Raw genomic sequence first — 26,792 nt, forward strand, 5'->3', positions numbered from 1 at the left:
TATTAAACATTCTTGGTGACACTCCTTTATTCTCCAAACCTATAGACTCGGCCAGCCCATTGCAATCCTCAGCATTGAGGATACACTGGTGGTGATTAATACGAAATTTGGTCTCTATCTCCAGGGAATCTTCAGTTTGGCAACAAGATGAACTTTTTCATGTATTATGTCTTCGTGGTTTTTTTTTTTTTTTTTTTAATTTTTATGAAGGTTCTCTTTCCCCAGCCGTCAGAAAGATAAGATCTATATAAAAATACATTGTCGGAATACACCTCAGTGTGTTTGTCTCACCTGTTTTGGTGTCTTATGGCTGAGGGAAAAAAAACACCACGCTCCATTTATAGACAAAGAAATGGCCCCAGAGAAGGGATCGTCACACTTAATAGTGAAGTCTGGATATAGATCTAGACCTTCTTGGTCTCAGTCAAGGTACCATTCTTTCTTTAAATAAATATTACTTGAATAATTACATGCAAAGTGTGCTACTAGCCTATGATCTTAGCTGTTGGAACTGCAAACAGCTTGGGTAAACTCATTCTTGCCAAGGTGTTGGCTGACAACAGCTTACGCCTTAAGGAGCTTCCAATTTCATAAACCTTCCCCATCTGCAAAGTCAAGGCAGTTGGGAGGAGACACTCCTCAAGCTTTTTAAAATCTGGACTATTCTCTGATTCATGCATCCACCAATCTCCTCCTTACTCCAACCTAGACTAACTAAATCTGGGCTTGGAAACCAGGCCACTTGGATGCGAACGGCCTATGTAATTGTTCCGCATAATTAGCCATGGGGATTTGGGCATAGCACTCAGTCTTTCCAAGTCTGTGTCCCTGTCTCCCCAACAGAAATGATAACCAAACCGCCCTCATAGCTTTGTTGTGAAAATTAAGTGTAATAATAAGTCTAAGTATTTAACACACTTCCTAGCGCATGGTTAAACCCTCAAAACTACATTCTCTCACTAGGTAGTCCTTATTATTCTTATCGTGGGCAAGTTTAACAATCTCCACTTAGTGACTGACGCCACTGAGATATCATGTGTTCCAAGGGAGCTGCCCCTTCTCCTTTACAACTTTGGAAGGAGGTGCGTGTTTTGATTCCTCTTTAACCTACGAGGGAAGTGAGATACAGAGAAATTAAGCAATTAGCTCCGAGTGAAGCCAGGTCTTTTTCTGGCATACTATCATGTTGGGGAGATTTCCTAGTAGAAATAACATTCTGCTACATAAGGCATGCAATTCTGGGTGATGTTGCAAAGGAGAGAAAGATCCTGCGGTTTACCAGATGTTCTCTCCAGGAATCACTGGCTCCCGCACAGTAAGGAGTTACTTCTAGAAAGGTTACTGCAGCTGTATGTGTTCTCAATGAAGTCAGTATCACTCTGAGTAGCAGCAAGAGGGATAGACCAATGATGCCCTGCTTTGGGTGAGCTGACCCCGTGGCCACCCTGAGACTCCCACAATGCACTTACATGAAGATGTTACATGAATAACTTGAGGATGTGTCCACAGGTTAATAGCTGCTGGGACTGCACACCTCTGTGGTTACTGAGGGACATTGGCGGGGGCAGCATTACTGGGAGAAAGTTAAGGTGGTCCATGGCCAAACCTGCCTTTTGTCCCCCTTTCACCCCAGACCAAAACTGCCATCACAACAGAGCTTCCTGGGCGTAGCACTCTCAGCTGATGAGGATTCTTACCATAGTGCTATCCTAGGCAGCAAGTGGTGCCTCCTTGAATTGGCCTCTGCCATCCCTGCCAGGAAACCAAGGGAAGAAAGAGCCTCTGAAATGCCTCCTTGGGATAAACAGAACGGCATTTATGCCCTATTGCTACTGTGGTCCTTGTTATCCTGCACTTTCTATCATTGGGTCCGTGCCAGTTGAGTTCTGGAGAATGCACAGGATTCTTCTGCATACGGAGTCAGAACGTAATTTTTAGTTTTAATGGCAATAAATAATAACACGTTTATAATTCACTCTTTCCCCCATTCACACAGCTGTGACTGGGTTCTTGGCTTCTGACAGTCGATCCAACATACTTTCCACCTCCACCCTGCGACTGCTTTTGGCTTTAAGAAGCTCTTCAGTACCTGGGAAGTTTTCGGGTGGTAGAGTGAGTCCTTGGGAACTGATCAAGGGCCAGCCTGCAATGAGTTACCTAGGAGTTGAGGGTTTCCATTATTTACTGTACATCTGAGTACATCCTTGGCCTTGTCCCTCAGCTAGAGCCGGGGCATTATGGATGAAACAATCTTGGCCTTTCTTCTAGTGGAGCTCACGGTGGATACAGAGACAAATAGAGAATGTGTCCTCCTGGACCCGGCAGAGAGGCTGGGGGAGCAGCCGGGAGAAGTGTTTAACCCCAGCTTTGGAATCAGAGAAGGCTTCTTGGAAGAGGAGATGCCTTTATCTTATCATCCATCACACCATGTATTCAATCAACAAATACTTATTGAATCCTCACAGTATGTCTGGCCTGAGGCTGGGTGCTGGGGACACAGCAGCAAACAAATCAGACAAGTTTCTTTGCCTTCATGGAGTTGCTATTAGAATCTTGAGGAAACACAGAGGAATCTCAAGGAAGAAAGAGGCAATGGCAGGGGAAGAGGGAATGGCATTAATATAGAGAGAGCAAAAAGGACAAAAAAAAAATGCTCTGCATTGTGTGTGCGGGGAACTACATACAGGGACTTTCAATCAATACTGTGATTGACGAACCAGGAGTATTTAACCATAGAAGGGGTTTCTGAAACATGCAGACAGGTAAAGGCAGGCTTTTCAACCCCACTACATCTGATTAGAGACTGTACTTTCTTACTCTCTGTGGTTTTCCCTGTGTTTAGAATGGTGCTCAGTATCCAGTTGGTGGTCAGCACATTCTTATTGAATCATTAAATGAATTAATGCTGGGCCGAGCTGAACACGGGTCTTTGAGTAGATGATGCCACTTCCAGCTTTCACAGAGAGCAGAGCAAAATCATTCTTTAATAATTGATGAATCTCGGGCTGAACACTGAATTAGATCTGATCTCAGCCACATGGCTGGTACCTTCCATTAGAATCTAAAATGCTAAATGCCAGGATAGATTTGCAGAGTTCCAAGTTGATTTTTATTGCTAGAACAACTGAATGAGGCCGTGGGTAACTTTCTGAGATGTCCCTGGGATCTTGAATATTCAGAGGCATTGATACCATTCCCTCAGCCAGCAGGCCTTCTGGGGGAGCAGTTGGTTCAGATGCTGCAGCAGGTCCTAATCCTTGAGGTACCCCTTCTTTGGAAGGCCTCCCACCCCTTCCCAACAGAACCTATCCCTCTATCTCTTTGCTACTTCTGTCCTTTATGTCTGTTTTGATCTCTTTTGTAATTATATTTCCCCTTCCATATCCACCCCTAGACTGTAGGCTCTTCACCTTATTTGACTTTGATTCTTTGGTGGCTTGGGAAAGACCCTGCAGCATTCATCAGAAGACTCACAACCTGGCAGGAGGCACAGGCATTGAAAGCAGCCATGCATCAGAATCTTTCAGGGGCTTGTGGACTTTCAGAGTGCTATGGGACCCGGGGGAGAGGATGCCTGGGTGGGCCTGGGTAATGAATGTTGTGAAGTCATCACAAAAGAGGCACCATTCGGTTGGGAGATGAAAAGGATTTTGCTGTGGGGGGTTGGGGGGGGGGAGATCTTATGAAACAGAAGGAGTTTTGGAAGGAGTACTGGGGTGTTTATGGTACTCCTCCTTTTACACCCCCTGTTTTCCTGTCTGGGAATATGCTTGAAGGGTTGGGCTGGAAGCAGCCGACAGGAGGTTGACATTAGTCCTCATTCTGGGGAGTTATTTCTGACAGCCCATTTTACAGCTGGGGACCCTCGGGCTAGGAAAGGGGAAATATGCGGTAGGGACAGAGCTGGCTGCAAATTGCTGATTTTATGATTCTGCCCGCCAGTGTCGCTGCCTTTTGTTGCCTGTGTTCTCTTGCCAGGTGTAGTCTTGGAGTTTCCTGCAGGTGGGGAGAGGATTTCCTTTTGGATGATGTTCAAATAGGTCAGACATGTTGCTTCCTTATCTGCTGCTGCTGTTGAGAAGGAGCCAGCTGGGCCTTGGTTTTCCCAGTTACATCTGCACAGCAAGAGAAGACCTTGTCTCCTCTAATAATAAAGCTCTCTCTCTCTCTTTCTCTCCTTATCTTTTTTTTTTTTTTTTGTCTCTGTCTCTTTCCTTTCTCAGGATTACATTAAAATTAGACAATTCTGCACCGAGCGAGACCAGGGCCTTAGTATATGGTCACAGAGATTGGAAATGAGGAGGTTTGGGATGGCTGTAACTGAGGGAATTGTGTTTCTAACTGGCTGTTTGTTTTTTTTTTTTTAATTTTTTTTTCAACGTTTTTATTTATGTTTGGGACAGAGAGAGACAGAGCATGAACGGGGGAGGGGCAGAGAGAGAGGGAGACACAGAATCGGAAACAGGCTCCAGGCTCTGAGCCATCAGCCCAGAGCCTGACGCGGGGCTCGAACTCACGGACCGCGAGATCGTGACCTGGCTGAAGTCGGACGCTTAACCGACTGCGCCACCCAGGCGCCCCTAACTGGCTGTTTTTTTAGGCTCCCGGCTGCTCTCTCCCCAAATGCACACTCTATATCACACACACTCGTGCGCGCACACACACACACACACACGCATACAAGCACATCATATTGCATATTGGTCCAGGGTTGTTCTTGGAAAGCGAATTCATATGCCAATGGAAATGCAAATTGAATGACACAAACAGAAATGAAAATAAGACGGTAAGAAATAGTTTAGTGGAGCATGCCCCGCCCCGGCCCTTTGCAGAGGTGAGTGAGGTATTGCACAAAGTAGCCTGAGCGAAGGGCATTGACTCTTCTCAAACCCCAAACAAGAATCTCATGTTCATGTCTTTACTGTATCATCCCAGTGTAGCCCTCTTCTTAGGAGCTGGGCCATGGGAGAGAGCCCTCATCAGCTGGGCACCTACTTATTGTTCTCCAGGTCTGTTCTAAGATGTGGCAATTGTCATCTAATTCAACCCTCACCACAACACCGTGAGGAGTGGACAATTATCACTGTTATACAAACGAGGAAACAAAAGCCCAGGGGAGTTAATGGACATTTGCCAAGGTCACTTGGCCATTAACAGACAGACCTGGAACTTAGTGTGACTTGATTTAAGGATAAATTGACGTGACCAATGTCTTGTTTCTCTTTCCATTTTTTGGTTCTGCTTCCACGATATTCAGGCAGTTCTCCTCTGTTCCACTCATACTTCTAATACCCCTGCAGCTGGAGGCTATGGCTGTCTTTGATCACATCCAGTGGGGAAGACACAATGTTTTCGTGAAAGACGAAGGGAACGTCTGTTTTCCAGAATCTCTAGCAAATGTGTCACTGACAGATGAACCCACTTGGTCACTAGTGAAAGCCCATGAGTTAAAATGGGGAAGAGTGGTGGTCCCACTTGGAAATCAGGATCCTGTTAAAAAGAAGAGGGAAGGCCTCCTGTGTAGGCACCCACAGGTGTCTGCTAAGGGTATCTGGAAGATTCCAATAGTGGAATGCCTCTTAGGAAACAGATCAAAAAGTAGTGGCTGACAGAGTATTTATTATTTATTTAGTTATTATTGAAGTGTCATTAACATACAGTGTTACATTAGTTTTAGGTGTACAATATAATGACTCAACAATTCTATCCATTTCTCAGTTCTCCTCATGAGAACTGAACTCTTAATCCCATTATTTCCCCCATCCCCTCACCCACCTCCCATCTGGCAACCACCAGTTTGTTCTCTGTGTTTGTCTGCTTTTTTTGTTTGTCTCTTTTTCCTTTGTTCATTTGTTTTGTTTAGCTTGCAAGAGTGACACCATATAAATCCTCAATGTGAATAAACTAACCCCTTCTTACTGATGTATTAGGATTTTCATATCACAAAATGTTTTCATAATGCTTATTTATTTGAGTTTCATGGTATCACTTTGATGTCGGTTTTCTTCTCTCCACCTCATAACATAAGAGGTAAGGTGGGGAAACAGGGGTGGTAGAAACTCCAATTGAGATCTTTAAGCTTTTTCACTGGTCTTTTCACTAAAACACTGCTGTTTAATTACTGGAAGTGTTTTCCGATCAGTCCAGAACTGATTACCCTTAATAAAGTATTTGAAATCTTAAAAGTATGACTTCTGCTTTTGCCCAAGAAAACGGAGGTGGCCATACTGAAGTATGTCATGCCTGAATACTTCCTCTGTGAGTGCATAAACCTGGGAACTGAGACAAAATATTTTTATCAGAGAATTTTGAGGTGTCTCGTTTTCACCAATTATTCAGAACTACCAAATCTTTGAGATTCATCCATTGAACAAATATCGATTTGTGCAAGGCTGGATTTCAGACCCTAGTGATTTGGTCTGAGGAGAGAAAGCGGACCAGGCTCAGGCAGGGTTTCTATTAACAGGACTCCACATTTGACATGTGGGAGCAACCTAACTATACCTCCAATACATACATTTCTTCCCATTATCGCTACCATGGCCCCAACTCGAGACCTCATTGCTTCTTGGGTCAGCTTCCTGTTTTACATCCTCCCTATGCAGGCTGAGTGGCCTTTGCAAAATGGATAAGTGATGGCAACTCTCCTTCTGATCTGAAACCCTTGCCAGTTTCTCAATGACTTAGAATAGAGTCCAAGTCCCCATTAAAGGCTGTGCAACTCGGCCAGCCCCCTGTTTCCCTTCCCTTCCCTCTTACTTCTCTCTCCACTTTGGCCTTGTTGATCTCCCTGTAGTTCTTGAAATACGTTGTTCCCTTTCTTGCTTCTAGGTCTTTGCATGTGCCTCCTGTAGGGAAATGTTCAAGCGTGGTCTCTGCAGGTTATGCATGGATTGACTGTAAATGGTCAACCAGACTTTGTGACTGATGTGTGATGAGGAACACGGCACGTAACCCTCTGCTTCTCAAATTATTTGAAGCCAACCTTTCTCTTCTTCCTAAAACTATTTTTTGGTTCACGTAACAATGGAGGCAGCTGGCTTCATGCACTGATAAATCCAGGGCTCCCATTAGGTTGACTGTATCATTTACTATTTTGAGGGTGAAAGAAAATTCCATGAGTTATTACCTCGGAATAACAGTTAAAAACTTAGTTAGTCCCAATGATTGGGCACGTATGTCATTAGAATACTCTTTTGCTCTCTCTCTCTCTCTCTTTGCTTTTCTCTTAGATCATATTCTCAGTTAGGCTGTTCCCACAAGGTGGTTATAACCTACCCTAACAGTGCCTTGATTATTGTGGCCACAGTGAGGGGTGCTCTGATTAGCCAGGCCTGGTCACTGGTCCACCCCTAGAATGGTGGAATAACAGAAATTGTGAGGGGAGTGGGGTGGTTCTTCACACCGGAAACCAGGTGCTTGTATCCTAGTAGAAGGAAAGGGTGCTGTGCAGTCAAAACAGTAAAGGTGTACGTAACCTTTGGTAGCTGTCGTCATGGATCCATGGTGAGGAATACAAAAAAGCGTGATAACATTACAAAAGAAATGTTGCACATTTTGACGGCTTCTGTAACGTGGGAGAGTCTTTGGTTCTGAATAAAACACTTCAAAGTTACGTAAAAAAAGCCAGCAATCATTAATGATAGGGGAGACCTGGTGTGGGGTATATGGGAGCTCCGTGCCACCTTTGAGATTTTTCTGGAAACCTGAAACTAGTCTAAAATGAAAATTTACTTTAAAAATAGAAACTAGTGGGGCGCCTGGGTGGCGCAGTCGGTTAAGCGTCCGACTTCAGCCAGGTCACGATCTCGCGGTCCGTGAGTTCGAGCCCCGCGTCAGGCTCTGGGCTGATGGCTCGGAGCCTGGAGCCTGTTTCCGATTCTGTGTCTCCCTCTCTCTCTGTCCCTCCCCCGTTCATGCTCTGTCTCTCTCTGTCCCCAAAATAAATAAACGTTGAAAAAAAAAATAGAAACTAGTAGGAAAATGTATCTTCTTACAACAACTCAAAAGTGCATTCCATAGCCATCAGAGGAACAAGATAAGGTTACTTACCTTGTAGGGGAAAGGAAGAGAGAGACTCCATCCCTGACGATGGCAATAAATACAGAGCACGCATTTTTGTACAGGAGAGTGGAAACTGAAAGAACTTAAAAATTTCAGCTTAGTTTACTGTAGTTTGAGAAATGCTCTCTTCTTATTCTGTTCTGTACACGTAGGAGAAGGCGAAGTGGAGACCCAGGACTTAACTTTGCACTTGAGTTATGTTTATGCATAAATATGTTTATGTCAGTTAAACTATTTCTTGCAATTATCTCATTTAATTGTTATATAAACTGGTGATATATGAGTACAAAAACGAGAATTGAGATGTCCATGAAATTGAAGCTAAATGCTCTGGAAAGACTTGATGAAGACAACTTTTTCCTAAAATTGCTATTGAGTTAGGTGTGATTGAGACAAATATAAATCATTGGGAAAACATTCATAGGAATCGATAAGAGATCTGTACTCAGATTTTTTCCCGAGTGTTTGACATTGTCACTCCACCCCAGGAAAGATTAGGACTTGTGGACAATGCATAATGGGTGTGTTTACACAAGACACATGCTTTGATCTCCAATCACTGGACCCATAAAAAAAACCAAAAAAAAAAAAAAAAAACCCTTGTCGTTACATTAAAAGATTGGTGACTAAATGAACATTTATATATTTTCAACTAAAATAAAGCATGTAAAAGATGTGAATCCATATAAACAGATTTTTCAATCAACCAGCCAACCTTGGGACCCATTCATATTGAATAAAAGGTTCTACTGGGTTGGCAAATTGCAATAAGTGAGAAAAACTTTGTTGAATTCTTTCTGACGTACAAAAGCTCTTTCAGATATGATGCTTTTTCTCTGACTGCAATTGGCCTAAGGATCGGCATGTTGTTCTTGATGGCGTGAAGCAGAAATTTAGAGAGATAGGGGAATCATTGGTTGGTAAGCAATGAATTGCCATGTTTTAAAAAAATTCCTCTATCCTTATTATTTAGAAAGTATATTGTTTCTCCCAAGTGAGTCCACTGAAATGAGAAAAATAGATTGTTTGAGCTGATGTGTATGTCATAGAGGTACGGAAGTTATACAACTCCCACTGCTTTTATAATTTTAGGAACTTCCTGCCATAGGCTTAGTTCTGGATTAGTCCCAATATGTCCAAAATTTTTTGTATGGATTACTCACTCTGCAGATTAGCCATTATGGAAGGCTTTTATGCTACCCCCTCACCCTCCTGACCAGTAATTGTGCTGACTCTCTTCCCCTCTCTCTTTTGCTACCAGTGAGAAATTCTCAGATAACACATGCTTCTGCGAAGGTAGGTCTGGGTTTGTTGCTGTTGAAATGGTAGCACCTTAGCAAAACTATTTCCTATGCGTATATTTTTGTTTGGTTTACAAATGTTTGCACGTACATTAGCTCATTTGAGCCACATAACAAACCTCTTAACTTCCCTTTTATAGTTGAGAAAACTGAAATTCAAAGGCTGGAAGTAATTTGTTTGAAATTCCTTAATTAGTCATTGGAGACCTGGTGTTTGGTTTAGGAACTTCTTTTTTTTTTTTTTAATTTTTTTTTTTCTTTTTTTTTCCAACGTTTATTTATTTTTGCGACAGAGAGAGACAGAGCATGAACGGGGGAGGGGCAGAGAGAGAGGGAGACACAGAATCGGAAACAGGCTCCAGGCTCTGAGCCATCAGCCCAGAGCCTGACGCGGGGCTCGAACTCGCGGACGGCAAGATCGTGACCTGGCTGAAGTCGGACGCTTAACCGACTGCGCCACCCAGGCGCCCCTGGTTTAGGAACTTCTGATTTCATACCCGAAGCTTCTTTCTGAAACCCCAACACAAACGTAAGTTATTCTTGTTTATTTGTTCCTTTTGGATTACTCACATCACACACATTTTTTATTACCTTTTATTAATTCACTTAATGAAGAGTTTATTGAGCATTAATTGCATGTGAAGCAATTGGTTAAAAATAGTTGTGACTGAAATAAACCAGAAGCTCCCTTTTTGGCGAGGTTTGGACGTGACCACTAAAAATGCTCACACTCTTGGGGTTCACCCTTGAAACTCCCCATCTGTGCTTTTCACATGCGTGCCACATAGCACGCAAAGCTCAGAGAAGCATAAATATCCATGTTCGCATGCTGCCATTGGTTAATTGCACGATTATCAGTAAGCAATATGATGGTGTGAACATGTGCTCCTGATAATTGCCACCATTTCCCATGGAGTGAGCATGTATTTATTTACCACATTATTACTGCAAAAAAATGTGTGTGATTTTGCTGGTAACTATGTAATTAACTTGTACCTCACTGGATTATTTTCGCTAGGACTGCATCTGGTGACTTCTAAAGAGCTGTTAGGAACAATGCGGAGCGCGACTTGTGGTTCTGTCCACGAGAATGCCTCTGTGTTGAGCATATTTGTAGTTGATTATTTTTGAGCCAACTGTTGGTGTCGATTTCAATTTATTGTGGGCTTGTGCCAGAGAATACGTGCTTCAATATAAAACACCACTTCTTTCTCCACTGATTCCATAAAACTGCTTTCCACTGACCGTATTACTCTCCTCGTTCAAATACCAGCTGGATTTGTTCAACGTAAAGCAACAACCCTGCCTATTCTTCATAGACTTCATAAATGGTAAGGTTTACATTACAGTGCAGTTTTATGAACGTAACATAGCCACCTTGGAATAGGGCTCTTTGAAGTTTCCATTCTTCAGAATCTTTACTTTACTTCCCTGAGTGACAAATTGCTTTTGTTATTCTGTTAATGTGAACGTTTAATGTTATGTTGCTATTGTACAGAAGATTGGAAAGTAGAGGAGAAAAGCTCCGCCCCTTTTTTCTGTTTTACAAACTCAGTACCCATTAACATTGGGTATATGTCCCTCCAGTCTTTTTTCTTACACACTTGTGATTTAAAAAAGAAGTGGTAAGTAACCACATTAGGCAGAAAATTTGATAATCTTCTTTTCACTTAATGCTTTATCTTTATTTTCTTGTGCTCCAACATAGTCTTATAAAACAGTCTTTTGAGGGGCACCTGGGTGGCTCAGTCAGTTAAGCGTCTGACTTTGGCTCAGGTCATGATCTCATGGTTTGTGAGTTCGAGCCCTGAGTTGGGCTCTGTGCTGACAGCTCAGAGAGCCTGGAGCCTGTTTCAGATTCTGTCTCCCTCTCTCTCTGCCTCTCCCCTGCTCACGCCCTCTGTCTCCCAAAAATAAATAAACATTAAAAAAAAAAAAAAGCTTTTGAAACGAAATGGATAGGCACTTTTCCCTATATCTCTGGATAAGTATATCTTGAAACTCTGGAACTACATATCAAACCAATGTAAGAGGACTCTAAGAGGTGGAGAAAAGTAGGCAGACCGGCCAGGGGACATCAGGACGCAGGGAATGACATGGCAACGAGTTCTCTGGACTTTCTTTTTTGCCTTGTATATCCCACACTGGGTGCTAGAGAAATTGGCATCCTAGCCATGTTGATGCATTCAGACAAAAAGGCCCCAAGGAAAGATTGATTTCTCCAAAAAAGGGCGGCTTAGCAAGAAAGAAAACTTTTAGACACGGGTTACCAAATACCACGAGAAAAGAGCAGCCTCATACCATCTTATTAACTGCGGCTTTATGGGGGGTCTTGGCTTCCACCCTCCCCTAGCTGGGGTGGTGACAGAGAAGGCTAAATAGGGACCTGGGACTTCTGTCCTGACTGGGCACTAATGAGCACCCCCCCATACTGCCCACTGCTTGCCAGAGTGGTACCAGCAGAAGTCTGAGGGGCGCCTGGATCCCCACCCCCATCCAGGAGGAAGGAGGGCTCCCTCCATTTTCCTGAGAGTCAGCAGAGGACAAGGGGGACACCTGGACTTCCACTTCCATCCAGCAGAATAAGGTGGTGTCTCCCTTCTCCCTCTGGCTGGTATCAGAGGAAGTCTGCTGAAAGAGAAGATTTCAATAAGACTCAGAGTCTTATAACCCCAAATATCCGGGATTCAATAAAAAAAAAAAAATCACCTCAAAGAACCAGGAAATTCTTGAACGAGAAAAGACAGTTATGAGATACCAACACCTAGATGACTAAGATGTTAGAATTGTCTGGCAAGAATTTTAAAGCAGCCATTATAAAAGTGCTTCAGTGAGCCATTATGAACATGATTGAAAAATAGAATAAAAAAATAGAAAGTCTTGGCAAAGATACGAAGAACAGCCAAATGGAAATGTTAGAATATTTTTTTGAAAAAGCCAACCAAACACAGGGAGGAGGGCACCTGTTGGGATGAGCACTGGGTGTTGTATGGAAACCAGTTTGACAATAAATTATATTAAAAAAAACACACCCAACCAAACAAAAAACAAAACAAAACAAAAAACCCCAAAAACTCAACAGTAAAATGGAGGAATAGGCAACACAAGTGGTAAAACTTTAAGATAGAGCGATAGAAATGACCTAGTCTGAACAACAGTAAGAAAATGGAATTTAAAGGGGGAACCAAAAAAAAAGGCAAGCCTCAGGGATGTGTGGGAATAAAATAAAAGATCTCGGGGTGCCTGTGTGGCTCATTCGGTTAAGTGTCCAGTTCCTAATTTCAGCTTAGGTCATGATCTCACAGTTCCTGGGTTCGAACCTCCTTCCCCCCACCACCCCGCCTTGGGCTCCACTCTGACACCATGGAACCTGCGTGGAATCCTCTCTTTCCCTCTCTCTCTGCCCCTCCGCCCGCCCAAATAAACTTTAAAAATGAAATGAAATAAAATAAAACACAATATCCAGCATTCATGACATTGGCATCTCAGAAGGAGAGGAGAAAGAAGGTGGAACTGAGAAAGTATTTGAAGAAATGATGGCTACCATTCCCATATTTGACAAAAGATAAACCTACAGTTTCAAGATGCCGAGTGAAACTTGAACAGGATAAACCCAAAGACACCTGTGCCAAGATACGCCATAATAAAACTTCTGAAAACCAAGCAACACGCAAAATCTTGAAATCACTGAGAGAGGCATGACGGTCACTTCCGGCAGGGGAGTGTGGGGGGGTGGGGAGAGACAAAATGAATGACACCATATTTCTCATCAGAAACCACCTCTATGGCCGGGAGGAAGTGCTGTCCTGTTTCTAAGTGCTGAAGGACAGGAACCTTTAACCCAGGGTTCTATACCCAGAGACCATATTTTTGTAGCACAGAGGGGAAATAAAGGTATTCTAAGGTGTAGGATGACTGAGAGAATTTGCCACCAGCAGAGCAAGTTTTCTAAAGGAATTCCCCTAAACAGAAAATAAATGGAAAAGGTAAAAACATGTATAAATATGACAGGCTTCCTTGCCTCTCCCGAAGGTTCTAAATTGTGTTTAATGGTTGAAGCCAAAGTGATAGCACTGTCTGATGTGGTTATCGGAGGACGTCAAAGCAGAAAGTACTTAAAACGATCTTATCGATGGCAGAGGGTGAAAAGGGGTGAAAGTGGGGGTGCGTGAGCAGGAAGGGGAAGTAGAAGGGAGATCTCCGTGGTGAGTGAATTGTTCTGTATCATGATGGCAGTGGTGCTTATGGGGATTCTAGGCGTGTGATAATAGTGTGTAGAACTTCGGGCACTCCTGTCGATTTCCTGCTGTTGCTATTTGACATCGTTACAAAATGTAAGGTGTAACCATTTGTGAAATCCGAGTGAAGGGTGCATGACACCTCTTTGCGCTCTCTCTCAAATCTCTAATTTAGTGAGTTAATAATTATAGATTGTGAATCTGTAATTATTTCAAAATAGAAAGTTCCAAAAAGCAAAGTGGGTAGTGAATGAATAAACAAATATGGATGCATCTGTATTAAGAATTCCATCCAGCAACAGCTTGGACGAATCTCTCATGGGTTATGCCGAGTGAGAGAAGGCATGCAAAAGTTTACACACTCTGATTCCATTCAGGTAATGATCTGGAAGAAGCAAAACCCCAGGGAAAGAATCTTGTCAGTGGATTTCCTGGGGGGTGGAATTGACTGCTTGAGGGAGATTTGGAGGTGCTGGAGGTGTTCTGTATCTGGATAGTGGTGGTGATTACACAACTGCATACATTTTTCAAAACTCATAAAACTACCTCCATAACCTCAGTGTAATAAAAACAAAAGGGAAGGGGCGCCTGGGTGGCTCATTTGGTTGAGCGTCCAACTTCGGCTCAGGTCACGATCTCACTATTTGTGAGTTCCAGCCCCACGTGTGGAGGTTGCTTCTGATTCTGTGTCTCCCTCTCTCGCTGCTCCTCCCCTGCTCATGCTGTCTCTCTCTCTCTCTCTCTCTCTCTCTCTCTCTCTCAAAAATAAATAAATATTAAAAAAATTTTTAAACAAAAGGGAAACATCATAACATACTTAACCATATACATAATAACGGAATGCTTGTGTTGTTTTTCATTTTTTACTATCCCAAACTGTGCAGTCACAAACACCTGTGGGCAAATAACTTGGTTTCTTTGTCTGATTTCTATGGACCGTGGACCGTATTCCCAGAAGTTGTTGTAAGTGTGGATAGAGAGGAATAGGGGGATGAATATTAGGAACGTTTTTATAGCCTTTGAAAAATAATTGCAAAATAAGTTGCCAGAAATTAAGTGTCGTGTAACCAGCTTATAAAGCCCTAAGAGGGTCTGAAAGTACTTCTGTCTCCACACTTTTGTGGGCATCAGGAGTTTGACTGCTACTGTCTGTTAGTTCTATTTGGTTCGGATATCTCTTCTTGATAATTGAAGGGTTTGTATTTACTTGAGTCTTTATAATTATGGCATATAGGATTAGTTGGGCAGAACTGAACCCACACTATTTACAGTTCACTAAACATCCCCTTAAACATTCCCGCACGTGTATGACAAGCTATAAATACTCTCCATTTATAACTAGAGTGTGTGGTTCTGGTAATTACCAGCAATTTCCTTCACCAGAATCTTGGTGACATCTGTAGACAGGAGAATTAGGGAGGTGTCTCCATCCTGGTTCCAGGATGAGCCCCTCCTTTTTATCTTTATCCTTTGTCCTCTGTTTCTCTGTTATTCTCACGCTGTCTTCTTGTCCCATTCAATAGCATATCCGTTTTTTACATATCTATTTCACATCTTGACGATCCCTTGCGTTTGGTTTGGGCTGATATGCTCGATGAATTCTGTGTCATAAATAGTTCAATTTGTCACGAACTGCTCAACATACACACTGTGGGATCCAGGATCTTCATCCACTCTGTTTCTGTAGTTGCAAGGATACCGTCCCCTATTTGGGATGTGGGTGCAACACCACACCCCAGGGAGGTGTGGCCTCCCCTCACACTTTCTTTGCAAAACGACTCTGCTGCAGAAGCTACATCTTGGAGTGCTTTGTGTCCACACTGCAGTGATGGGCCACATTGCATAGCCTCTCCTGGCATTTGGTGGCAGCTGAACAATTTCTGGGTAGGAATCACCCTACAAAACAATCCCCTGCTTCATGAGAAGCCTACTCCATTTTTACTTCCTCTCTTGCCCTGATAGATGGGTATGTTTTCATCTACTCTATGGCATTCGGTTTTCAGATCTCTGAAGGCGATGCCGACACCCGCATTTTGCATCTACATAGTACGATGGCAAAACCTTTCCACGTGGGTGCTACCTCTAGAGGTGATTTTTTTTTATTTTTTTATTTTTTTTTTTAACGTTTTTTATTTACTTTTGAGACAGGGAGAGACAGAGCATGAACAGAGGAGGGTCAGAGAGAGGGAGACACAGAATCTGAAACAGGTTCCAGGCTCTGAGCTGTCAGCACAGAGCCCGATGCGGGGCTCGAACTCACGGACCGCGAGATCATGACCTGAGCCGAAGTCGGACGCTTAACCGACTGAGCCACCCAGGCGCCCCTAGAGGTGATCTTCTAAAAGACGTGTGGTCCAGCTTGGTGGAGACTTGACATGTACCCAGGAGAGTTCTCTGCTGCTGTTCTGCCCTGGCCTTGCCTCATTCCCATGCTGGATTGGAACCTAGGACTCTTGGTTCCCATTCCTCCCTCCCTCCACTTTGGGGCCCTGAAGTGTCAGCTCTGTTCTGGGCGTCTGGGGCTCCTTCAGTGAACAAACGGAGTTCTGTTCATACGATGTTTACCTTCCAGTAAGGGCAGACAGAGACGGACCATGAATCATAAACATTATAAATGAGAAAATGATGTTTGATGTGAGAGGCGAGTGCCATGGAAAAATATTTTGTATTTATAAAATATAAAAGCAGAAGGAGCCCTCGACAGTGTTGGGCCCTGCAGTTTCAAAAAGGCTGGTCGTGATAAACCATGAGCGAGTGGTGCGTAAGCAGTCTCGGTGTCTGTGTGGAGAGCATTGTGGGCACGGGATGCGGCTGGTGCAGGGACTTAAGGTGGACTGAGAGGTGGCTGAGTGACAGGGGACAGAGTGGAAAGAGCTGCGAAGGGGTGGCAGGGAGGCCAAATGACGAAGGGCTCTGCAGGCTGATGTGGGACATAAATGCAGTCCCGTTCCCGTCGGCTACAGCCAAGTCAATTTTCATGAGCAGCTTTGTTCGATATTCTTTACAAGAAAACCATCACTTAACCAGTCAGTGTGGCTTCTGCTGGCCAGATCCTGCTGCACGAATATGCTAGAGACACTCAATCTCGTTTCTAGCAAGACTTGGCATCAATTTAACACTGTTCAATCAACTCAGTAAATATGAATTAAACATTTATGGTTGTATTAAATATTCGAAAGATAGGAACCAAAACAGTCTATCAAGTAATTGTACATATTTGTGCATTTACAAAATGCATATTCATGAGAGCTATGTAAATATATATTTAGTCATTTCCTCTTCCATGTGAAGAGCCACGGCTGAACTACAGATGGTAACTTTCTTGCATGTAATTACAAGAATGACACAGGAAACCATTTTAGGGTTGTTCTTAGAAAAAGATCATCGTTTGTTTGGCCATTCCATGAGTTCAGTGCTCTGAGAATTGAAGAGAAGAAAGTTCTGGAACATGCCAGTCCTTGTGGCAGTCATTTGAGAAAGAAGTGGCAGTTGCCCTGCAGAGAAGTACCTTACTGCACCAATCTTATTCCCCACGGAAGTGGCTGTGTTTTTATTTTCCAGCAAGAGTCACAAAAGGGAAGATGTACGTGTGTGGGACATGCGTAGGGTTATGTGCGGCTCAGATAGTCCAGCCATAGCTTCACCCTTTCTCTTGCACTCAGAAGGCGCGTTGGATGCTAGCAGTGAGAATGATGATATTTTGGGGTTCATATTGAATTCACTCTAATTTATTCAAAAACATGTCCAACTCTAGTATGGCATTTATTAATAGTAACATGACTGGCACCCCCTCGCAAATGTTCATGACAATTCTTGTGGATCCTTCTGCCATATCTGAGGACTCTGGGTAAAGAGATTGCTGAGGCTGTACGTGTTTTAATTTTGTCTTTGTTGAAGATCTGATGTGAAAATCTTCCTGAGAATCGGAGTTTTCGAAAAGGATCTCCATTTCCCAAGGTCCTGATACTCTTATTAACACTTGTCAATTCATTTAGTCGGCAAAGATTCTGTGAGACCCAATGTGGGGTGGGGTATGGGTACTTTCTCCCAGACACTAAGTCTCTTCCTGTACCCTCCACTGTTCCTCAAGTATTTTGAAGAGAGAGAGAGAGAGAGAGAGAGAGAGAAATTGCCCAAGAGATATAGCTGGGTCTCCATATCCCCAAAATTTGACTAGCTGGCCCCACTGCTCTGCATTCTTGAGTGAAATAGACAAAAATGGAAATGGCATCTGCATATACAGACAGTGGCTGTCACTGGTTGTCAGGTGGGGCTTTAGCCTAGTTGGCTGGACTGATACTTGGGCAAGCCCCTAGAACTCAGGATGACTGCAGAAGCAGAGTGGGCATGGTCAATGTCTCTTGGATTCTCTCTTTTGGAGACAAAGGGATTTTGATTCAGTAATAGGTTAGCAGTAAGAAACCACTCCCGGATTGGGCGGGCCATGTGGTTACTCAGGTGGAGGTAGCCTTTCTGGACCTTCCCACCTCACTCAGAGAAAAAGGCAGCGTCCTCACTCTGTGATTCCCCCCAGCCCCCACCCACAGATGTAGGCTTCATCTCTCACTAGTCCTCTACTCATTGCTCCCCACCCCACTGGGCTCCTGCCACTCCTTGAATCACCTCAGGTCCTTCAGTACCTGCTGTACCCTCTGCCCAGTGTGCTCGGCCTGTCATTTGTGCGGCTACTTCTCTCACTTCCTTCAGGTCCTTATTTAAAAATGACCTTCCTGGGGCGCCTGGGTGGCTCAGTCAGTTAAGCGTCCGACTTCGGCTCAGGTCACGATCTCGCGGTCCGTGAGTTTGAGCCCCGCGTCGGGCTCTGTGCTGATGGCTCAGAGCCTGGAGCCCGTTTCAGATTCTGTGTCTCCCTCTCTCTCTGACCCTCCCCCGTTCATGCCCTGTCTCTCTCTGTCTCAAAAATAAATAAACGTTAAAAAAAAATTAAAAAATAAAAAATAAATAAAAATGACCTTCCCTGTGGAGTCTTACATGACCGTCCTATTCAGATTTTAAGTGCTGTCTCAACATTTCATTTCCTGTCCTGATCGTTTCTTCTAAGCACTTAATGCTAACACACCGTACTTGTCCTCTTAGTGTCTAGCTCTCTACTGCAGGGCACATTCCACAGGGGCATGGGTTTTTGAGTATTGTGTTCACTGCTGGATCCCCAGCATCCTGAACAGGGCCAGCCACGTGGTAGAATTCAATATTTACTGAATGAATCGATGACTCCATGCTTAAGAGCAAGGAGATTTCACAGAGAAGCAGGAGAACGAAGCATTACACAGACAACGGACTGTGTGTTGAGAGAGAGGTGAGATGCTGATGGGTTTTCTGGAAACTTTCCAGTGCCTACTTCCAATCTCTAATGACCCTGGGTTTTATTTCCTGTCCATGGTCTCTCCCTGGAAAATTATCCTTTTCTTAAGCTACTTTAAGTGGGTTTGTGTTTACTGCAACTAAAAAAAAAAATCTCTAAGCAAGTGGAATAGAGTCCAACTAGGAAGCTCTAATTGTTTTCTGAGCACACAGGGCGCACTGGAGGATGGGGTTCCCATGCAGTGAACAGTTTTGTGGGTATCTCTCCCAGATAACTAGGTCACAGACAACTGGTGTTTCCCCATGTGGCAAAGCGGAACGTGCACAGAAATCCCTGCCTCCTCTCTGCTTTTCAAGCACTGCTGAATGCCTCCTAATGATTTCATCTGCTTGGAGGTCTGCTGGGTTTTCTACTTGCATAGAAGGTGGTGGTGCCCGGGGCTGATGCATGCTTTGACTACTGACTTGAAACATGCTTTGATGAATTAGCGCAACCCGGCCAGCCATTTACTTTAAATTTTACCCTTGATTCTTCCTCTAGCAAACAATTAAGGAGCGGCAGTGGCTTCCTGCAGGGGAGACCAATGCCTTCTGTCCTCTGCGGAAACAGCTTTGGCGTTCTTCCAAAGGATGCATGGTGTGGACCAGGAGCTCCAGTCTCCCTTGGCTTCGAAGCATCCAAATAAGTAAACATTTAACTGCTTACAATAAAATAGAAATAAATACAGTCAAGTCACAAACCAGGAAACCAGTCTAGGTTACCAGATCATCCCGTGACTTGACACGGGGGCTAGAAAATGCATCCTTGAACTTGGCAATGCATGAATCCGAGGCGCACCGAGGGGTCACAGGAATGACTGGGCCCAGTGACAAGGCACCATGTTTTCCTCTTCGCTGGGTGAGGAGCCCAAACCAACCTCCAGAGCTCCTGAATAAGAGGAAAATGTCTCTTTAACAGCATTAAGGGACAATTTATTATGTGTATCCTTCCAGGGAAGCATAATGTCAGTGCAGGCCCATTGCATTTGCATTATTTCCAGACAACAGCAGCAGCAGAAAAGGACACTGATTTATTTCAGAGCAAGCACAGGTGAATTTAATGTCTGTTGGGACTGAGCCAGGGAAGACTTAACCCACTCTGGGCTTTCAAGTGCTTGAGGGGGGACCGCGGGTTTTTGGAAGGGTCCTATTGGCCTCCGGCTAAATTCAGCTTCCCTGAGCCAATATTACTCGATCACCTGGTCAGAAAAGCTCTTGCAGAGTAAAGGGGATGAATAAAATTCTGTTTAGGAATAGAAAATCTGGTGCTGGCTTTGTCAGCACATACACTAAAAATTGGAATGATATTTGCATGGCCCCTGTGCGAGGATGTCACGCAAATTTGTGAAGCTTCCGTATTTTTTAACTGGAATTAAAATAAAAACAATGAATGAATGAATGAATGAATGAATAGAAAATCTGGTTTTATGCCCTGGCCCAGCTAATTTCTTTCTCAATGACCTGGGCAAATAATTTAGTCCTTTTATTTTTATTTTTTAATTAATTAATTAATTTTTTTTTTATAATTTAGTCCTTTTAAGACCCAATTATTTCTTTGTAAAGGAGTCTGAGAACACTAGCCTGCAGGCTTGTAGTGAGGATACAGTAGGCAAATGTATGAGAGAGGGCTTTGTGAATTGTATACTTGCCATTGTTTGGAGCTGACATCAATTTGGGATTCCTAACAAACAGCTTTATCCCAGAAGAATCATCAAGAAGATGGTAATCACAATTACCCTTTGAACCCTGGCATTCGAGCATTATAGGATTGTAAAAGGTCATGGTAGAAAGTCTGAGATAGCTGTTCCCAACCTCTTGTTGGGCAAATGGAGAAACCAGTTGTAGGGAAGGAAGTGGACTGAACATCATGGGGGATGAGGTGAATCTTAATTATCTTTGCTCTCCGTTCCTTAGCAGTATGCTTCGGAATGCTGTGTTCACAATAAAAGCTCAATAAATGCTAGTAGAAGTGACAGGATTCACTCACTGTCAAACACAACCAGTGTTGCTGTTGACAGTGGCAATTGGAATCTTTTCTTTTCAATGCACACTCCAAGTATCTTTTCCTTTAAAAAAAAAAAAAGTTACTTTATTTTGAGAGAGACTGGGGGAGGGGCAGAGACAGAAGAAGAGAGAGAATCCCAAGCAGGCTTCATGCTGTCAGCACAGAGCCCAACATGGTGCTCGATCTCATGAACCATGAGATCATGACCTGAGCCGAAATGAAGAGTTAGATGCTTAACCAATTGAGTCACCCAGGCTCCCCTAAGATTCTCTTCTTTAAATATAAAACCTTGCAGGGACTGGGTTTGCTGGTCACCTGAGTCGTCTTAAAGAGAAACACAGCTCATATAAGCCAGCAAGGTCCTGGTAAAAGCCACTGGCTTCAACGTCTGATGGCAATTCCTTGAAGTCTTGAAGAGCACTTCATTCTTGTCAGACCATCTTCCAATAGCCATTTTTGCATCTACAGTTGGATAAATTTACAAAATGTTGCCCAGCGCATTACCTTATTTAATTTCCTGAGCGATCTGATGAAGGAGGCACTATTATTTATTTCCATTTACCAGCATAAGAAGTTGGGGATCTGAGGGTCTGTAGTACTTGCTTATTGATGCCAGGACTGGAGTTGGAACACAGAACTCTTGACGGCAAGTGCACTCTGTTAGTACTACCTTATCAAATATCCAATAAGCTTCCTTGGCTTCTGTTTCTCCTTTCTTCCTTTTCCTCTCTCCTTCTGCCCTTGTTTCCCAGCAGCTCGGTAACATGGCGCTAGGTGACACGCTAGGCATGGAAGCCGGTGAACAATGAATAGAAAAGTCCCTGTCTTTGAAGGGTTGACAATCTACTAAAGGAGAGGATCTACAGGTGAAGAGGGTAATTCCAAATGTAGGTCATCTTTGCTAAGCACTAACCGTGATCGAGTAGAGCCTAAAAGGGTAAACTGACAAGCATCTAACTACCTGGAAGATGGGAGAGGGAGATAAACCCCTGTCCAGGACACTGCTGTTGCCTTCATCCTGGAACAATCATTCACTGGATCCCAGGCTTCCCCTTTCACAATACGTAGGCTTTCAAAGTCCGTGCCTTCAACTTCCCTGCTGTCTTTGGTGTGATGAATGAAAGACGGGTGTGATGCATCCGAGTGGAATCTGCAAATCGCTGATTCTTTAAAACCTACTTTTGTAAATAGCAATAAAACAAGTCTCAACATTCGTTCCTCATTCAGGGAGTTCATTCAACCAGGAGCCCTGGAGGAAGGAAGCTACTCCCTACAAACTGCTCTCTTTTCAAGGCTCTTGTCTGAAACTGAAACTCATCTCCCCACTCTTCCCTTTTCCTGCCTTGCTTTAATTCTGAGTCAATTAATCTGGAATCCCTTCTGGTTTCCCTCCTTTGTCTGCCTTCACTTTGTCTAAACAGCAGAATTGGTTATGTTTGCCAAATGAATTATTCCACCCCAAAGTGTGTCCAAGTCTGGGAATAATACCCCACAGGCATTCAGTAATAATTTGTTCAATAAATAAATGAATGGGTGAAGAAATGGATAATAACCAGGTTTGCATATTCTATCATTTACCAGTTGCCTGACTTCAAGAAAGTTATTTAATCTGGTTGTGCCTCAGTTTCCTGTCTTTGCCAATGGTGTGCGTAAGTTACAAAAATGTCTGTATGTATGCACTCTATAAAGCACCTGTGATTCATTCTGGTACTCGAAAAATGGTAGCCATGATGCTTATCGTTACCATTATTAAAGAGACCTGAGAGCCACAGGAGGAATGTTCCTGTAGGGTGAGGAGGTTCAGGGGGATAGTTTCTGCTGGCTGTGAGGAATATAGGATTTAAAGAAGCAGGGGGAAAGGTACAGGGGTAGGCATCTCAGCTAGTAATTCTGGGGTAAGAGGGTGAGATCTGAAATCTTCTGAAGATAGGAAGGTGAAGAGGAAAGGTAGGGAATCAGGTAAAACTGTAGAAAGACTTGAGGGGATGAAGTATGTCCCTAAATTTACATTGTTAGTGATTATGTATTATGCGGTTATCATGTGTCACTGAAATATGGCACAAACTGTGCCCAAGAAGGGATGCTGGTGCTGGTGCCATGAGAGTGGCAAGGGTGACAGCACAGGGGTATCTGACATGCTGTGGGGACACAGGGGAAAGAGGCTGGCACTGTCCTTGGACATCTTGGAGAGGCCTCATCACGAAGCCACTGGCTCAGCAAGAATTCCCTCTTCCTTACTTATTCTCTCCCTTGGTCACTCGCTCATTTCATACATATTATTGAGCACCTGCTTACTTGCTAGATGTAGAGTTGGGTGCCGGGGACATAGTTGGAACAAGACCAGACTCGGCCAGGAGCTTTGAGTTTAGTAGATCTCTTGTTGTCGATGGGAAAGATGCCACTCCAGAAGGAGACAATGGCATAACAAACAGCATGGAGAACTTTCGAACAAGCCTGGGCTTTCACAAGCTGCCCATGGGAATGGCAGGGGTGTACGCAATCCAAGTGTCCTGTGGGGTTGAGGCTGACATAATATGTCCAGTAAAGGAGCAGATGGAAGATGGTAAACAGGGAGATTCATGTTTCAGAAGGAAGCGTCTGGTGGCAGGTGGGTTAGAGGGGAACGCGATGGTCCTTTTAGAGACATAATGATGGAGAGAGTGGAGGGCTTCTGGGAGAAAGCAAATTGAACTACAGAGTCAGATGGTGAGGTGAAAGTATGTTTCTGGATGTAGAATTCTCCCCACGGTCAGGGATGGAGGAGAAAGCACCAGCCACTAGCTGGACGTTGGGGAGGGGCAATGGGCCCCTGGATGGAGGAAGCAGCCTGGGGGTGGGAAGGAAGAGTTCTTGGGGTTCTAACTGTGACCAGTAGGGCTGATGGTCTGATTCTGCGAAGTGTGATTCCTAACATCCCCCCTCCGCAGGGACTCACCCTGACCCTCTGAGAAGAAGAGGGTGGGTTTATTGGCATCATTTCCATCCTTTGTAATGGGATCAGTTTATGACATCTGAGGAAGAGTCAACCAGTCAACCTAGGGCTGAATTTGAGATTCATAATGACTTTGGATGGAAAAGGGTGGAGATAAACAGCAAATCACTCAAAATTCCATGTGTAAAAATAAAACAAACATATCTTGATTTATCACCACCTCTGTGAAATCTCTTCTCTCCAGTTAATGTCTTCTTGTGCCAGGGGAAGCGCTTTAAGAAAAACAGGAAGGGGGACAAAACAGAAGAGACTCTTAAATACAGAGAACAAACTGAGGGTTGCTGGAGGGGTTTGGGGTGGGGGACGGGTGGGGGGCATTAAGGAGGACACTCAGGGTGAGCACTGGGTGTTATATGTAGGGGACGAATCACTGGATTCTACTCCTGAAATCATTATTGCACTGTATGCTAACTAATGGGTGTAAATTTTAAAACACCAATAAACAAATCAACCAAAATTTAAAAAGAGAAAAGATAAAAGAAAGAACAGTGAGGTCAACGCAAAGAATTTTGTAAAGTCTCTGTCCTTCTCTTGCATTTCTTTCTCGCTCAGATTCTCTTTTGGTGCGGCACACCATGTAGACCACAGAGCAGAAATTCCCCAGAGATTTCTTTCTGCCAGGCTCCCCAGCACCATCCACACTCCCAGTCCTTTTTACATATCCCCAGTGACAACTCCTCAACTTCGGGGCCATCATCTTTATTTGTCTTACGTGGAAGAAGCACTGAACTCTTTTCTCTAGCAGCCCCATCATTTAACGCAGGGTCTGACACGCCCCTGAATAGATAAATATTTGCTAAATAAGCTGAATTATTAGTGGTGGGTAACATGTGTCTGACATTCTCTAGTAGCTATTTTTGCAAGGACGCTCATGGAGATGAGGGGAAGAGAAAGTTTTGGACAAGGACACTTTTTCCTGCCCACTCTTCATGTCACCGCCCATTTTGTGTGCTTCAAAAGAAGAATTTGCTTCAGACGAAACTGCATGTGGAGTCCTGCAGTGGCTCATAAATTCCAGTTGGCAGAAACAGCTGGGCTAATTGCCTAAGAATCTCTAGAGATTCTGATTCAGTAGTTTCGGGGTGGACCCTGGAATGAAAAAAATGTATCTATATCTATATCTATATCTATATCTATATCTATATCTATATCTATATCTATATCTATATCTATATCTATATCTATATCTATATCTATATCATCTCTGTATCTATCTATCTATCTATCTATCTATCTATCTATCTATCCTTCCATCCATCCATCCATCCATCCATCCATTTTCCCAGGTCATCCCAAAGTTTGGGCAGTGCCATTGAGAGACAGGAACACCGCCAGTGGAGTTTGGAAATGTGGGTTGGAGTTTGGAGGTCCACCATGATTAGTAACTGGGACAGTAGCTTGTTTTCTATGAGCCTTGGGGAGCCCATCTGTAAAAGGACAACAATAATTTACTTCTCAGCGCTCTTTGGAGGTATAATTAAGTAATACTTGTAAACAAAAGAGACACATAGTAGGTTCTCAGTTAATGTTAGGTGAATTTAAACATACATGACAGAAGAAAGAGCAGGGAGACCAAAGTGTATGGGACAGCTTATAACAGGCTTGAAAAACAAAGGGTTTGGATATGGGTAGAATGTGATGATTCATCTGTTGTGTTTTAAATTGCTTGGGCTGTGGCAGCATAGAAAGGGGCCCTTGCTGGAAGATCTATATCCCAGGGGGCATGAGGAAATCCTTCTGGGGCAGTTGTCAGTCCAACCCAGAAAGTAATGGGATTAACCCCCAAAGCAGTTCATTCTGTGGTCAGAAGACTGGCTGTGCTCTCACAGTCATTTATGAACATGCACAGAGTGGCAAAAGTTTGAGTCACTCAACACGTATGTTTCCAGCTGAGATCGAACAAGGAGACCCTTTGCCTTCTTGTTTTAGCTCTCACGTTGTAAACAAGTGTCCTTTCTACAGTCTATTTAGTGCCAAGTTTTTCACTTTTTTTATGCTTGTGGTTGGTGACTTTGCTGTTTAAAATGGTCCCTGAGAAGTGCTATCTAGTGTTCCTGAGACCAAGAAGACTGTGATATGCCTTCTGGAGAAAACACATGTGTACATAAGCTTCATTCAGGTTTGGGTTTTCCTGTTGTTGGCCATAAATGCAATGTTATCAAATCAATAATATACATATACATCGCATAAGGTGCTATTAAGGAGATAATGAGTAGTTGTCTATAGACAGAATATTTGCACCAATCCTTCACAGCGAGATTTTACACATTGAGCTAATGGCTCAAAACATTAGGTAAAGCTTCTGTGTGTTTCTTTGAGTGTGTGTGTTTGGGGAGTTTATTGACAACATCAGTGACAAGCGTTTTATCAAATAAAATTTAAATAAACTACTTAAAAGTGTCCTTCTAGACTTTTGTTCCAATACCCCTGTGTAATAGATGAGCAAATCAAGACCAAAGAGAGTGAAGTGAGTACACAAAATACATATTCATTTGGTTTTCCATTTGGTGCCCGACCCAGGACAGGAAGCTGGATCTCAGTTGACAAGCCCTTACCAATCTTCCACCGTATCCAAATCATTGTCGTCGCTGCTGCGCTGACTGAGAGATGGAGGTTGCCTAGATCCAAAAGGGTGGGGTTGTTATGGCAGCAGACAGGGAGATGGTCTGGAAGATGAGGTTGGAGGGGAGTAGAGATGAATCCTGACACAACGAAAAGGGAATTGGCTTTGAGTTCAGACAGATTCTACCATCAGTTCCCACAGACTCTAAGATATTGCTGTGGGATCTTAGGCAAATCGCATATCCTCCTAGATCTCCAGCTTCTTCACA

The 26,792-nt window shown here is 43.5% G+C and overlaps 1 pseudogene; it reads left to right on the forward strand.

Annotated features, from left to right (window-relative positions):
• The first annotated feature begins 20,229 nt into the window (after window positions 1–20,229).
• On the forward strand, window positions 20,230–20,328 carry LOC112859840 (U6 spliceosomal RNA; annotated as a pseudogene).
• Window positions 20,329–26,792: the final 6,464 nt, after the last annotated feature.

Source organism: Puma concolor, chromosome F2 (genome assembly GCF_028749965.1).
Source record: "Puma concolor isolate L17-30 chromosome F2, mPumCon1.1.hap2, whole genome shotgun sequence".
Taxonomy (NCBI): Eukaryota; Metazoa; Chordata; class Mammalia; order Carnivora; family Felidae; genus Puma; species Puma concolor.